The sequence below is a fragment of the Rhea americana genome, unplaced genomic scaffold (genome assembly GCF_003343005.1).
Source record: "Rhea americana isolate MKP2758 unplaced genomic scaffold, rheAme1 scaffold_290, whole genome shotgun sequence".
In the NCBI taxonomy this organism is placed as follows: domain Eukaryota; kingdom Metazoa; phylum Chordata; class Aves; order Rheiformes; family Rheidae; genus Rhea; species Rhea americana.
Genome location: NW_028186413.1, coordinates 880,316 through 892,665, shown reverse-complemented (window position 1 = coordinate 892,665; position 12,350 = coordinate 880,316). Strand labels below are relative to the sequence as shown.

The 12,350-nt window shown below is 43.1% G+C and overlaps 1 protein-coding gene across 1 annotated transcript in view; it reads right to left on the bottom strand.

The window, feature by feature from the left end:
* DSE (dermatan sulfate epimerase) overlaps window positions 1-287 on the bottom strand; it is a 34,862-nt gene extending 34,575 nt beyond the window's left edge. The window contains exon 1 of the mRNA XM_085309121.1: window positions 235-287. The gene's annotated coding sequence lies outside the window, so the exon portion shown is untranslated. The remainder of the gene's footprint in view (window positions 1-234) is intronic.
* Window positions 288-12,350: the final 12,063 nt, after the last annotated feature.

The window sequence follows — 12,350 nt, the reverse complement described above, 5'->3', positions numbered from 1 at the left end:
CGCCGCCCCGTCTGCGATCGGCGCGGCTCGGCTCGGCTCGGCTCGGCTCGGCTCAGCGCGGCGCGGCGCGGCTTGGCGCGCCTCGGCCCGGCTCCACCGCCAGAAAGTTTCTCCTGCGAAGCCCCGGGGGACAGAGCGCGGTGGGGGGAGCGGTTTTCAACTCAGGAAGAAAGTGGCTCCCCCACCCTCCCCGCTCCACCTCCCGCCTCCCCGCCCTCCTCCCCCCGTCCTTACCTCTCCCGATCCTCCTCCTCCTCCTCCTCCTCTTCCTCCTCCTCCCCAGCCCCGCTCCAGCCGGCCCCGCCGGCCCCTCACGCCATGGCGGCGGCAGCGGGGGCGCTCGGTGGGGACGGGGATCCGGGACGGGGATCCGGGACAGAGGCGGGGATTCAGGACGGGGACCAGGGACGGGAACCCAGGACGGCATCGGGGATGCGGGACGGAGATCTGGGATAGGGACGGGACGGGGACGGGATCCGAGGAGGGGATTCAGGACGCGGCTCCGGGACGGGGACGCGGCCGCGGCTCCGAGCGAGGCACGCAGCCCGCAAGCCGCGGACTTTTTGTTATTTCCTATTTCCATCTGCTCTTTTAAACACGGTGTGGCAGTTTATACAAGATATTCCCTGTGCAAAACACAAAATCGTGAGACACCGYGATCATTCAAGCCGGGACATCCTAATATTTTTTGCAGCCATTCAATTGAAGATATTTAGGTAAGTAGTATAAAAGAAGGGRAAAAAAAGGCAGTATTTTGGAAAGGTCTGTATTTTCTTAATCAGTGAAACCAGGAAAAAGTCTGAAATCGAGAATTCTCAGTGTTCGTTGGCACTCACATGCTGAACAAGTTTTCAGACTACTCTCCTGGGAACAAACAAAMAAAAAAAAGTTTACATGTGACAGGATGCTGCCCAACTATCTGAARTTTACATTTTCCAAAGATTATTCTTCGTTTTAGTAATCTGTTCAGTGGTGTTACTGAATCTGCTACTGGGCAGTTTAACAGTGCTCATTTCTCCCTAATTAACAGAGACTCTTAAAAAAGCTGCATTTTTTGAGGATGGTTTTAAACAGGCTCTTCATGGCTTGCAGCATGACTTCCTGTTGTTCTATCAAGATTAATAAACTTTTAGAAACTATGCAAATTTATATATTCCCCTTCACTCCTTCTTTTTGCAGCAGTGTCTATCGACAGTCTTAGCATAATGAATAGGGAGCCACAAGCAGTTGCTGCATACTCAAGGAGTAATGCCAGAGCCTGGAATGAAGCCTTGCTTTTTGCTAGTAATGACATGCCTAAAAGCACCAGGTGCTTCAGCTTCAATCATGCAAACACTTAGTTAATCATTAGAGGAAATGTTTCTAAACAGTTATTTGAATATTACGTTACATTACTTTGATATTGCAGTTGCAAAATATTAATGTTGTGACACACAATGTGCCTGAGAAGAGCTACAGGCAGCTGGTGAACCACTATTTGGTCTAGACGTGGCTGAAAGTGCAGCTCTACTGGGATTTCCAGTAGACATCAGGATGCCTAAAGTGATGAGGATGGAAGTGTCTAAGCAAAGCATCATATCTATCTGCATCATTAGGTATTTAAATGTGTAGTTATCTAAGTCTAAATAAAATGGAATTAGACCTTGCAGTTCTGAGCAGCATAATGCCTGAATGACTTTTAAGTCTGGACCTTAGTCTCTGGCTGTATCTGTGTTTAAGAGAAGCTACACTGTGCTGCACTGTCAAGATGGGCAAAGCATGCTGTGCTCCCTYGAAGACTGCACTCCCATTTCTTTTTCATGGAGGAAAAGCTGAGGTGTCTTGGGTCTTGCTCTAATATGGAATTAGACTGTGGCRGAGATACATAGCCAGACTGGAGAGTTCAGAAACCTCTCAGCCTCAGTCCCTTGTATGCAAAATGAGGTTCACTCTACTTCCCAATAACTCACAGAGCAGTTATCAAGCTAAATGAATGCATTGAAAGTTACAAGAGGATCCAGAGGTGCCTAAGAAARGTAAGATCTTTCCTTTCTAGAATAATTTCAGAATTATCATTAATAATTTCCATTTTACATCCTGCAAACACTGTTGACTTCAACATTCCCCTTAAAATTAACAATTACTGATTCTGGCATCCCTACAGAATTATTGAGTTTTCCATTCATTTATGCTTATACAGAAGAGGTATAGAAAACTCCTTCCACTCTAAGCAAGTAAGGCCTTAGCTTGACCACTGTATCCATTTTCAGCCACCACATTTAAGATGTGGACCAGCTGGAGAGAGAATAGAARTGAGAATGCTTGCAGGTCTAGCAAGCATCATTTACAGGTAAAGACTGAAAAAAATAGCTTAARGATGAAAAGACTAGAGGAAGATACAATAACAACCCATAAAGGCTGCTGAAAAAAAAGAAAACAATCTCTTCTCCACATCCACTGAGAATAATATATATAAGTTGCAGTAAGGCAAATTTGAGCTAGACAAGAAAAAAAATGTAACTGTAAGGCTAAATAAAGCTTGAACTAGCAGGAGTGAATGTTGTCTGTATCCCTRGAGGCCCTTTAAAAGTAAATTAGACAAATATTTGACAGGAACAGTTCAGGTCTAGAAAGTCTGTCTGACTGATCTTGCCTTACAGCAYGGGGTGTGGACCACATGACCTGTCAAGGTCCTTTCCAGTCCAGTTGCTATGATTATGTTCAAAATGTTGCTTGCATGGACAATAAACAAGATTGTGGCTTCTTTCTGATCATTGTGTGCCCTTTTCTTCTTCAGCAATGGGAATAACCTCCCTTGCTAAGGTTGAGATTATTTCTAGAATATGCTTTTCTTGCTGTGTRCTAGTGAATTTGTTCCTACTTGCAGTTCCTGACATCTGGAGCAGATATTTTGGATGGGATCCATCATAAATTTTTCCTTACACAGAGAATATGTCACACACTTTTGCCCTACATATTGCAGATACCTATATCTGGTCATGTTAGACTCTCCTTATAACCAGCAGAGTAAAATAAGCTCTTTTAGGGCACAATTTATTTGACCTGTTTCAGACATCTCCTTTAGGATGTGACAAATCATKCCCCCAAGCTACTTATTCTTTCCACCCACTATGAAGCTGGTTTAAATGTCTGACTCAGCAACTCGTCATCATGTGCTTTCCACTCCATTTGTGTTTCTCTATCCCTGCAGTCTCTCATTCTCCTTGAGCTCCCGTGCATCAGAACCTCCTGCTACCTCATTTTATTTTTTTCCTTTCTTTTGTATTGGACAGGTGCTACTGAGATTAATAAATTTTGTAGCTATGATTTCCGTAAATTATACCATGTAGCACTGAAGTATATAGAAAACTGACCTCTCAGGTGGCGCTACTCCAGAAAGAATTTTGGTAAGGAGCTAAATTTACCTTTTGGAGCTAAAGAACATTCACTTGGCTGGTTGTGCAGAATATGCTTCATGGAAAATGTTTGAAAACTGTTCTGGTCAGAAATTACTCTACTGATATGTCACATGCTCTATAGTTATTTTTCCTTGGCCTTTATGACAAGCAACATGTACAGCAACGTGAAATACCTGATGTCTTTGTGACTTAGCCAAATGTATGAGGGGGATGCCCCTTTCCAGCAATGGCAAATTTTTTTTAAGTCACACACATAGAAGTAACCAGTTTAGACACAGGAATATATAGAGTACATCTTTAAATTGTCGGCCCATCAAAAACTTTGTAGGTAGCCAATTCTTGGTGACTGGATCTTGACAATATCTATGTGTTTTCCCTCCTCATAGTCAAGTAATGTTTGAGAGGTGAAAACCTCCAGGATGGCCCTGAGGATGGCTTTGAGCTYAAGGAGAGGAGGGGGAAGGTGCTGGATGCAAAAGGGAAATTCTCTTTATTTCACCGCTGCTTTGACTGGCTGACAGGAGGACAAGAAGAGGGAGTGAGCAAGCACTGCTGTGCCTGGGTGGTGAGAAAGACAGACAGTGGGGCGGTGCAGTGGCAATGGTGGAGGGCTCATCCTTTTCAAAAATGACAAGAAATGTCTGCTGACCCTTGGTAGGCATTTTTAAAGCCTCTGATTCTCAATTAGTTGTGAAAATGTTGGGTTTTTGCCTTTATTTTCTTTATGACTGTGGATATTTGCATAAAGAGGGAAGCTTTCAGTCTGTTTTACATACACAGCCTTGTYCATTCCTGCCTTCCTGGCTGCCCAGCCTATGCAACAGCATTTTTTCCCTCCTTTTATTTTTCTCTGTATTTTTTCTTGGGTACCTCCCTACCTCTGAGGTCCTATTCTCTGTGCAATCTTCTCAGTATCTAGTTTCTGTGTAAGAGACACTTCTACTTTTATCACAAAGTTGCAACGCTCTTCAAATGGAAAAATAGAAAAGTCTCCAGCTTCTTTCACTAATTCTCCAAACCTGTTGTCTTCCYTAGGACTGTGACCTTTGTATTCCCTTTGTCCATCATGTCCAGCTGTGAGGAGATCTGATTACGTCTTAGTATTGTGGGCTGAAATCTTTAAAACAAGAGCATTAGGTCGATCTCTTCTTATACTGCAGTTGCCAATTTGGACATTTGCGTAATACTGACCCTGCCCTGTTTCATCTGGGCTGCTTTCCCCAGCTGTCYCCCCAGGACTGTGCTAGTGCCACATGGAGGCAGCTCCAGTTTTCAAATTTTGTCTTAATTCCAGCCTCATCTGGGGGAATTTTGGCCTTCTGCTCTTCTCCAGGGAGGGTGTGGACCAGACAGTGTCCTAACTTGTTACTACTGTGTCTTCTAAGTTTATGAACATGTTGCATGATTCATACCATTTACTACTCAGGGAGGGWTTTTGGGCCCTGGCTCACTCTGCAGGCAATGGGCAGAAATAGTCACAATTCCAAAATTAGGTACCTTTAAGGAGTGGCCTGAAATTAACCCCCAGTATCAGAAAGAGTTGGAAATTGGGGAATCTTTTGTGATGCAAAGCAGTTTCCCCCACAAGGAGAAAAACTATCATGCTGTTTCCTATGGGTCTATCAGGTGCCAGGTACATCCATGGGTCTGGAAGAAGGCTTTATTGCAACAGATGTTCCTTCATTCCTCTGTCTTCTGCTACACATGTGCGCACTGGAAATGCTGCTCTTTCCCGCAGATGTAGTCTTTTACTCCTCTACATTGTGGCAGCCAAAGTAGCAGTAGGGTAGCTGGAAGGGGAAAACACTAGATGTGTTTCCTAAACAGCTCTTCTTTGTATGTAAATGGAACATCTTTCTCTGCTTTACATTTCCTTTCTTTCCCTCTTCCTTGCACTCACCATGTGTTTAGCCTGGTTTAGCCTGAGGCCAGCAGACAGAAAGTCAGATGAGAAAAAATTCCTGCTGATTGCTGAGTGAATGGGAAACTGCAGCATCAGTAACCTCAGCAAGGGGAAATAAAACACTGGTGAAAGAGTACRGATTCATGGTCTTGAATATCTCAGGAAGAGAGCAACCATAAAGCAGGTACATGGGTGATCACTGACCCAACAAAAAATTGCATCTATCATCTCTCTATGCCTATTAACAGCAGAATTCACTATGACAGCAGTGAGGACAATGTAATTTTTATTACTTTTTCATTGCTGTATGTCTGTATTTAGGTTTATCTCTTTCTAGCAGCTGTCACGTCACTTAACTATCSTGCTCCTTCTTTAGTATCTCCCCTTTTCTCTTACAACTGTCTTCTAGTGTATGACAACAGGTTGGGGGAAGGGGGTAGGGAAAGGGGGAAAACCTGGCTTTTCATTCAGCTGAATTTGTTGTTACTTTGTTCTCAAATGTGTGAACTTTCTCAATATATCAATACCCCTTCAGTATTTCTGTGATGTTATAAACTGAGCAGGATCCCCTGGGGAATACAAGCCATTAATCCTCACAGAAACCTAAAGACAGACTTAGTAAGTGCTCCTTTAGAGCTGCTACACTCTCTCCCTTGAATACCAGATATGTTGCAATAGTGTTTTCCATTTGTAACACACTGTTTTAAGTGAACAGAATTTTWAAGATTAGAATCTACCTATTTTATGGGATATGCACTTGATATGCATAAAGGCAAGCAGATAACTGAACAACTACTGGAATTCCTGAAAATATTTAGAAGATATTTTCTGACCCCCCCCCACTTGCCATATTCTTCTGCTTCATACTTCCATTTATTTCTTCTGATCTTCCTTACACTAGAGATGTGTAAATTAGAGAGGAAAAAAAAGTATGTCCTGGAGATTGCATTTGAACTTGTTTCTTACTCTCCATCTCTGTCCATAATCATCAAGCTATGATTTGTTGTATCTCAATTACAGTCAAGACTCAAAGGCAGGATATTAAATCAAACACAAATACAGGCATTAGAGATTTATTTCCCTTTAAAGCTGGTAAGGTGATACTTACATATGCAGCATTACAGGATACCAGAGTGATCAATTCTGCGTACTTGACTGGAGGAATGGTGCCCACCAAGTTGGTGCTTTCGTTGTGGTCATATATATACTCCCTAAAGACAGCTCCATCTCTGCCCTGAGTTACGGGGACATCATTAGGTTGTTGTCACAATTTTGCATTTGTAATTGGTTATTGTGTGTATTGCTCTGGGGCTTCTGGTACCATCCTGCTCCTGGGCTTTCAAGGCCCCTGCTATCTTGTACTCTCAGGGGCACCTGCAAGCACTCTGTGACTCTTCACTTTTGCACGTTTGTACTCTTGGATTACTGACAGCTCACCCTACACAATAACAGCTTCTACATACATAAATACATACATGCATACATATATATACACATATTTATACATTATAATGCTTTTACATTGACTTTTAATAATATCTATCCAATTATGATATTAATGATTAATATCAATTTAAAAAAATCTTTAAAATCTGTAAAATATCAGAGGAAATATTAGGGAGAGGAGAAAAGACATACACAATAGATATATTTTGTTAATTTTTATTAATTGCAATATATGCTAACCATCCCTTCACTGATTTCCTCTAGCCTGTTGAGCTATTAATGTCAGCTTATGCTGTATGCCTCAGCTGTATCCTCCTCAAGGATCTGCACTCCATTTTTCATCACTTGTCTACCAACAACTTAGAGATTAGAGATTTTCCTGCTTACCACCTAAAAGTAATTAGTTTATTCAATTGAAAAAAAAAAAAAAAAAAAAAAAAAAAAAAAAAAGTTCATCGTCCTGTGAAATGCAGGTCATTCCCTTAGGCTTTAGGCTCTCAGGTGATAGGGTCCTTGCCATTAATGGCTGTCTGTTTATATGTATATATGTGTGGGAATATATGCTCACATATACAGGCAGCTTTGAGGGACAAAACAGGGATGAAAGTTCACAGTTGCTATCTGTCTCCAACACTGTGACAGCTGCTTCAGCTGCAGCTTTTGGAGTGTTCTGTCAGCGTAAGATACAGAATTTCCTGACTCTCAATTCATAACATCATATTTCTTTTCACAAAATTCAAAATGACTTCTTCTTTCTCTAGATAAATATAATTTGCAGACTGCTCAGCATCTAGGAACATCCATTTAAATTCCCAGCATAGGCCTGAGGTCCCAGGGAGATGGGGTAGCAAGGAAAAATGCCATTCTCAGGTATCATCTGGGGAGAAGGCAAGAAGGAGTTACTATATTCACAAATAGTTCTGTTCTGCGGAGATGGTGAATGGAGACTTTAAAAGCCAATTTTTTAATGTAAATTTGCTAGGCACGTGGAGTCAGAGTTTTCATAGCTGTGTTAGCGTTGTGACAGAATAAGCCCTACTGAACCTCTAATGGACGTATCTTCCTAAATGTTACCCTCAAAAATATCAGTCATATACATTCTGGAGAAGAACTTTTTTTTCTTTCTCCTGTATACACAATGTAAGATATTTTACTGCTATTTTCTTTGTTCTTAAACAGAAAGCTAGTTATTCAGCTTTTTYGGAGAAGACCCAACCGAGCAGTCCGTTCAGAACAGCTAATCCTCAACCGAAATCACTTTCTGAGCGACCGAATCTGTTCGGACTAGGCCACCCGACCCGCCGGAGATGGGATGCCACGCGCTACGCCGCTCGCGCTGCGGCCGCCGCGCTGTGCACGGCCCCCTCCGTGCACCGGGGGCTCTAAGCCGTACGGCGCTTCTGAAGTGGCTGTGGTGGTTTCCCACCCCAGGGCAGATATCTAAAAGTCATTGTAACCGAGAGACAACCACGTCCGAGCTCCGGCAGGGTGAGTGGGAAGCAAGTGGGGAGCGGGAGCTTTAACATAGCTCTGATAAAATTAGTTTAGCTGCGGCGTGGGCAGCAAGTTAGATGTGACGCTTCAGATGTTAGCCCGTTTGTGAACCGTGACAGCTGGTCAGCTTCAAAACCTCTGTGGTCTTGCAGTGCATGTCAGAGAAATGCTGTGGGCACCCACCTCATCCTGAAAAGATTTCCTTCGACCTTTGCTTATATTCAGTCCTGCTGGCCCCAATGCTTTCCCTGCTTCCTTCACCTACACAGAGAAATCCTCGGTTTGCTCTGTGAAGATGTTTGCAAGTTTTTCAAGCTGAAAATCCCCTAGTCTGTCTAACTTCCTGGATTCCATCTTATTTTGGACCTAATCCATGGTCTGTTCTTAAGTAAGTATTTCTATTTGTAATGGTTATGGAAAAGACTTGGTTACAAAAACGGTTAGGAAAAGATTTATTTCTTGCACTAAAAGTATTCAGAAGAAAATCTCCCTTTTTTAATATATATATGTATTTTTCTCTCTTATGACTCACCAGGGAGGTTTGACATTTCACTTTCTCAGAGCTACAGAAAACAAAATTGATAATTTATTGATAATGAGACTGAGATTTTTCCCTCAGTTTTCTAGGTCTGCTACATGCTGCTGAAAGGGAGGGCTCTTTGGTAGTTCTTAGCAATAAAAGTCCGTGGTTGCATAGCTCTACAGAGATAAGGTCCTTGTAGCTTGACTGAGTGTTTCCCTTTCTAAATCTGATTTTATGCTTCAGGTAAAACAGTATCTTCCTCCAAGTATGTGTACAGAAAGAGAAATATTTTGTTTTAGAAGACAATCACTTAAATATACCAAGTAAAATAGCTATTTTAATATTACCAGAAAGCTTGTCTTGCTCCTTCCATAACGTTGAGAAGCAACAGGCTTTCCCATGCCATACTCCTTTTCCAAGAAAGTTCAAAGATATAGAATGATAGAATCAGTAAGGTTGGAAGGGACCTCTGGAGATCAGCTAGTCCAACCTCCCTGCTCAGCAGGGTCACCTCGAGCATGTTGGACAGGGTTGCATCCAGGTGGGCCTTGATTATCTCCAGAGAAGGAGACTCCACAACCTCTTTGGGCAACCTGGGCCAGGGCTCTGTCACTCTCACAGGGAAGAAATTCCCCCTCACGGTCAGGCAGAACTTCCTGTGCTTCAGTTTCTGCCCATTGCCTCTTGTCCCGTCACATGGGACAACTGAAAAGAGTTTGTCCCTCCCCCCTGACACCCTCCCTTCAGGTACTTGTACACATTGATAAGATCCCCAATCAGTCTTCTCTTCCCCAGGCTGAAGAGGCCCAGCTCTCGCAGCCGTTCCTCAGGGCAGATGCTCCAGCCCTCTGATCATCTTTGTAGCCCTACACTGGACTCTCTCCAGTAGCTCCAAGTGTCTCTTGTCCTGGGGAGCCCAGAACTGGACACAGGACTCGAGATGAGGCCTCAAGCAGGGCTGAGTAGAGGGTCAGGATCACCTCCCTCCACCTGCTGGCAACACTCTTCCCAATGCACCCCAGGATACCATTGGTCTTCTTGGCCACAAGGGCACATTGCTGGCTCATGGTCAACTTGTCATCCACCAGCACTCCCAGGTCCTTCTCTGCAGAGCTGCTTTCTAGCAGGTCAACCCCTAGCCTGCACTGGTGTATGAGGCCCTCTGGTGTCTCAGCCACTCCTCAGTCTGGTATCATCAGCAAACTTGCTGAGGAGACACTCGTCCTTTTCTCCAGGTCATTGATGATGAAGTTGAACAAGATGGGAGCCAGTACTGAGCCCTGGGGAACTCCGCTAGCCACAGGCCTCCAACTAAACTCTGCGCCTCTGATGATGACCCTCTGAGCTCTACCTTTCAACCAGTTCTCAATCCAGCTCACCGTCCACTCATCTAACCCACACTTCCTGAGCTTCTCTAGGAAGATGTTATGGGAGACAGTGTCAAAAGCCTTGCTGAAGTCAAGGTACACAATGTCCACTGCTCTCCCCTCACCTACCCAGCCAGTCATTTCATCATAGAAGGCTCTCAGATTGGTTAAGCAGGATTTCTCCTTGGTAAATCCATGCTGGCTATTCCTGATCACCTTCTTTTCTTCCATATGTCTGGAGATGACATCCAGAATGAGCTGTTCCATCAGCTTTCCAGGGATGGAGGTGAGGCTGACCGGCCTGTAATTTCCTGGATCCTCCTTCTTGCCCTTTTGAAGACTGGAGTGACATTGGCTTTCTTCCGGTCCTCAGGCACCTCTCCAGTTCTCCAGGACCTTTCAAAGATGATGGAGAGCGGCCTGGCAACAACATCCTCCAGCTCCCTCAGTACCTGTGGGTGCATCCCATCTGGGCCCATGGATTTGTGGATGTCTAGCCTGCCCAGAAAGTCTCTAATCCTATTCTCCTCAACCAAAGGAAAGTCTTCCCTTCTCTGGACTTTCTCCCTCACATCCAGGCTGCAGGATTCCTGGGGGCTGCCCTTAGCAGTGCAGACTGAAGCAAAGAAGGCATTCAGTAATTCTGCCTTCTCTGTATCCCTTGTCAGCAGGGAGATGACAAGGAGATGCTGCATGTTAGAGATGGCAGATGAGTCTCTGCTTCCTATTTCACAAAATAATTAATCTCCAACTTGTATACTGTATTTCCTCGATTTCTAAAGTAACAGTGAAAAAGATTGTTAAAAATCTAGCAGAAACTCAACATACAAAGGTAGGAAAATCAGAGCTCATATTATTTTCAACTGTTACAGTCAATTGCTGCAATAACAAGTCACTTCAGGCAACATGAGCAGTGTTAAAGGCTATTTATTTGATCTCAGATAGATAATGTTCAGAGCATTAAGGGCCATTGCAGGGAAAGGGTTAGATCAGTGGTTATATACATATTCTCTTAAGTCCTAGGGCATTAGATGGCCAGTTCAGTAACCTCACGGTGGGTCCTGGTACCGTTTGGCATCTCAAAAGATACGCCCATCACTTGCTCATGTAAGCAACCCTCTTTTTGTGTTATCATGCCACTACTTTATAGATTGTTGGTCCCTAAGTAGATTAGGTTGGTTGGCATCACACTACGCTGGACAACAGCTGGTTGCTACTTATGCTAGTTTAAAACAGTTTGGGATTTCTGGCTGCTGGTGCTTATCTTCATCATGGCTATCTTAGTTTACTAAAGTTAACTATAAAGTTACTGAAGTTCAAATGCTGCCCTTTATGGTAATTTATTTTTTTTTTTTGTTTCATCTGTCACAATGTTGTGAAACTCTACAACACCTAGCCCAGTTCCAGGACTGGGCTGCACCTGCAGGGCAGAGCGGCTCCCCAACTCCTGCCTGTACCTGAGCTTTTGACTTTCCTAGAAATTGCCTTAGAAATCCTTCCAGAGCAGCTGCCTTATCACATACGCTGGACTCCTGACTTCTGGGGGGCTCAAATGAGCTAAAGAGCTCCCAGTAGCCTCAGAAGCCCCATGTCTAGCGATGCCCTTTAGCTACCACGGATAACCTATCTGCATTTGTTTATTTAACCATGCTTTTACCCACTGAGGATTAAGAAGCCTTTAATTTCCACAAGTCCTACTCAGGAAGCAGTTATGAGTGAGCTCTGCTTAGCATCAAAACTGTCTTTTCTATAGGTATAAAGAGTAGTGTATTTGGTTTGGATGACACATCTGTTCATTTTAAGTGGGTCAGGTTTTGCTTTATTTTATGCTGTAGCCTTAACCTCTCATTGCACTGATTTGTGATCATTTAGTCTTCCTTTTTTCTTTTTCTACTATAAAGTAATGGAACTTCTGAGAACATTTTTTTTTTTCAGAAATAAATTCTCTTTATTTTAAAATTCAGCAGATATGTTTCATACCAAAATAGATGACAAAAGAGACTTGGTATTATTTTCTTCTTTTAAACAAAACTATGATTTTCAGGGCTATATAACCAGACACAAAATTTTTAATGAATCATTACAACTTGCCACATCATTTATATCTCCCTGCTGATACCCAAGATAAATTTTGCAGGCACGTTAGTGATCTTTCTGTCAATGGTGTCTCACAACATTCCAAGGAATTTGCCAGATTCCCAAGGATTCAAAAAAAAAAA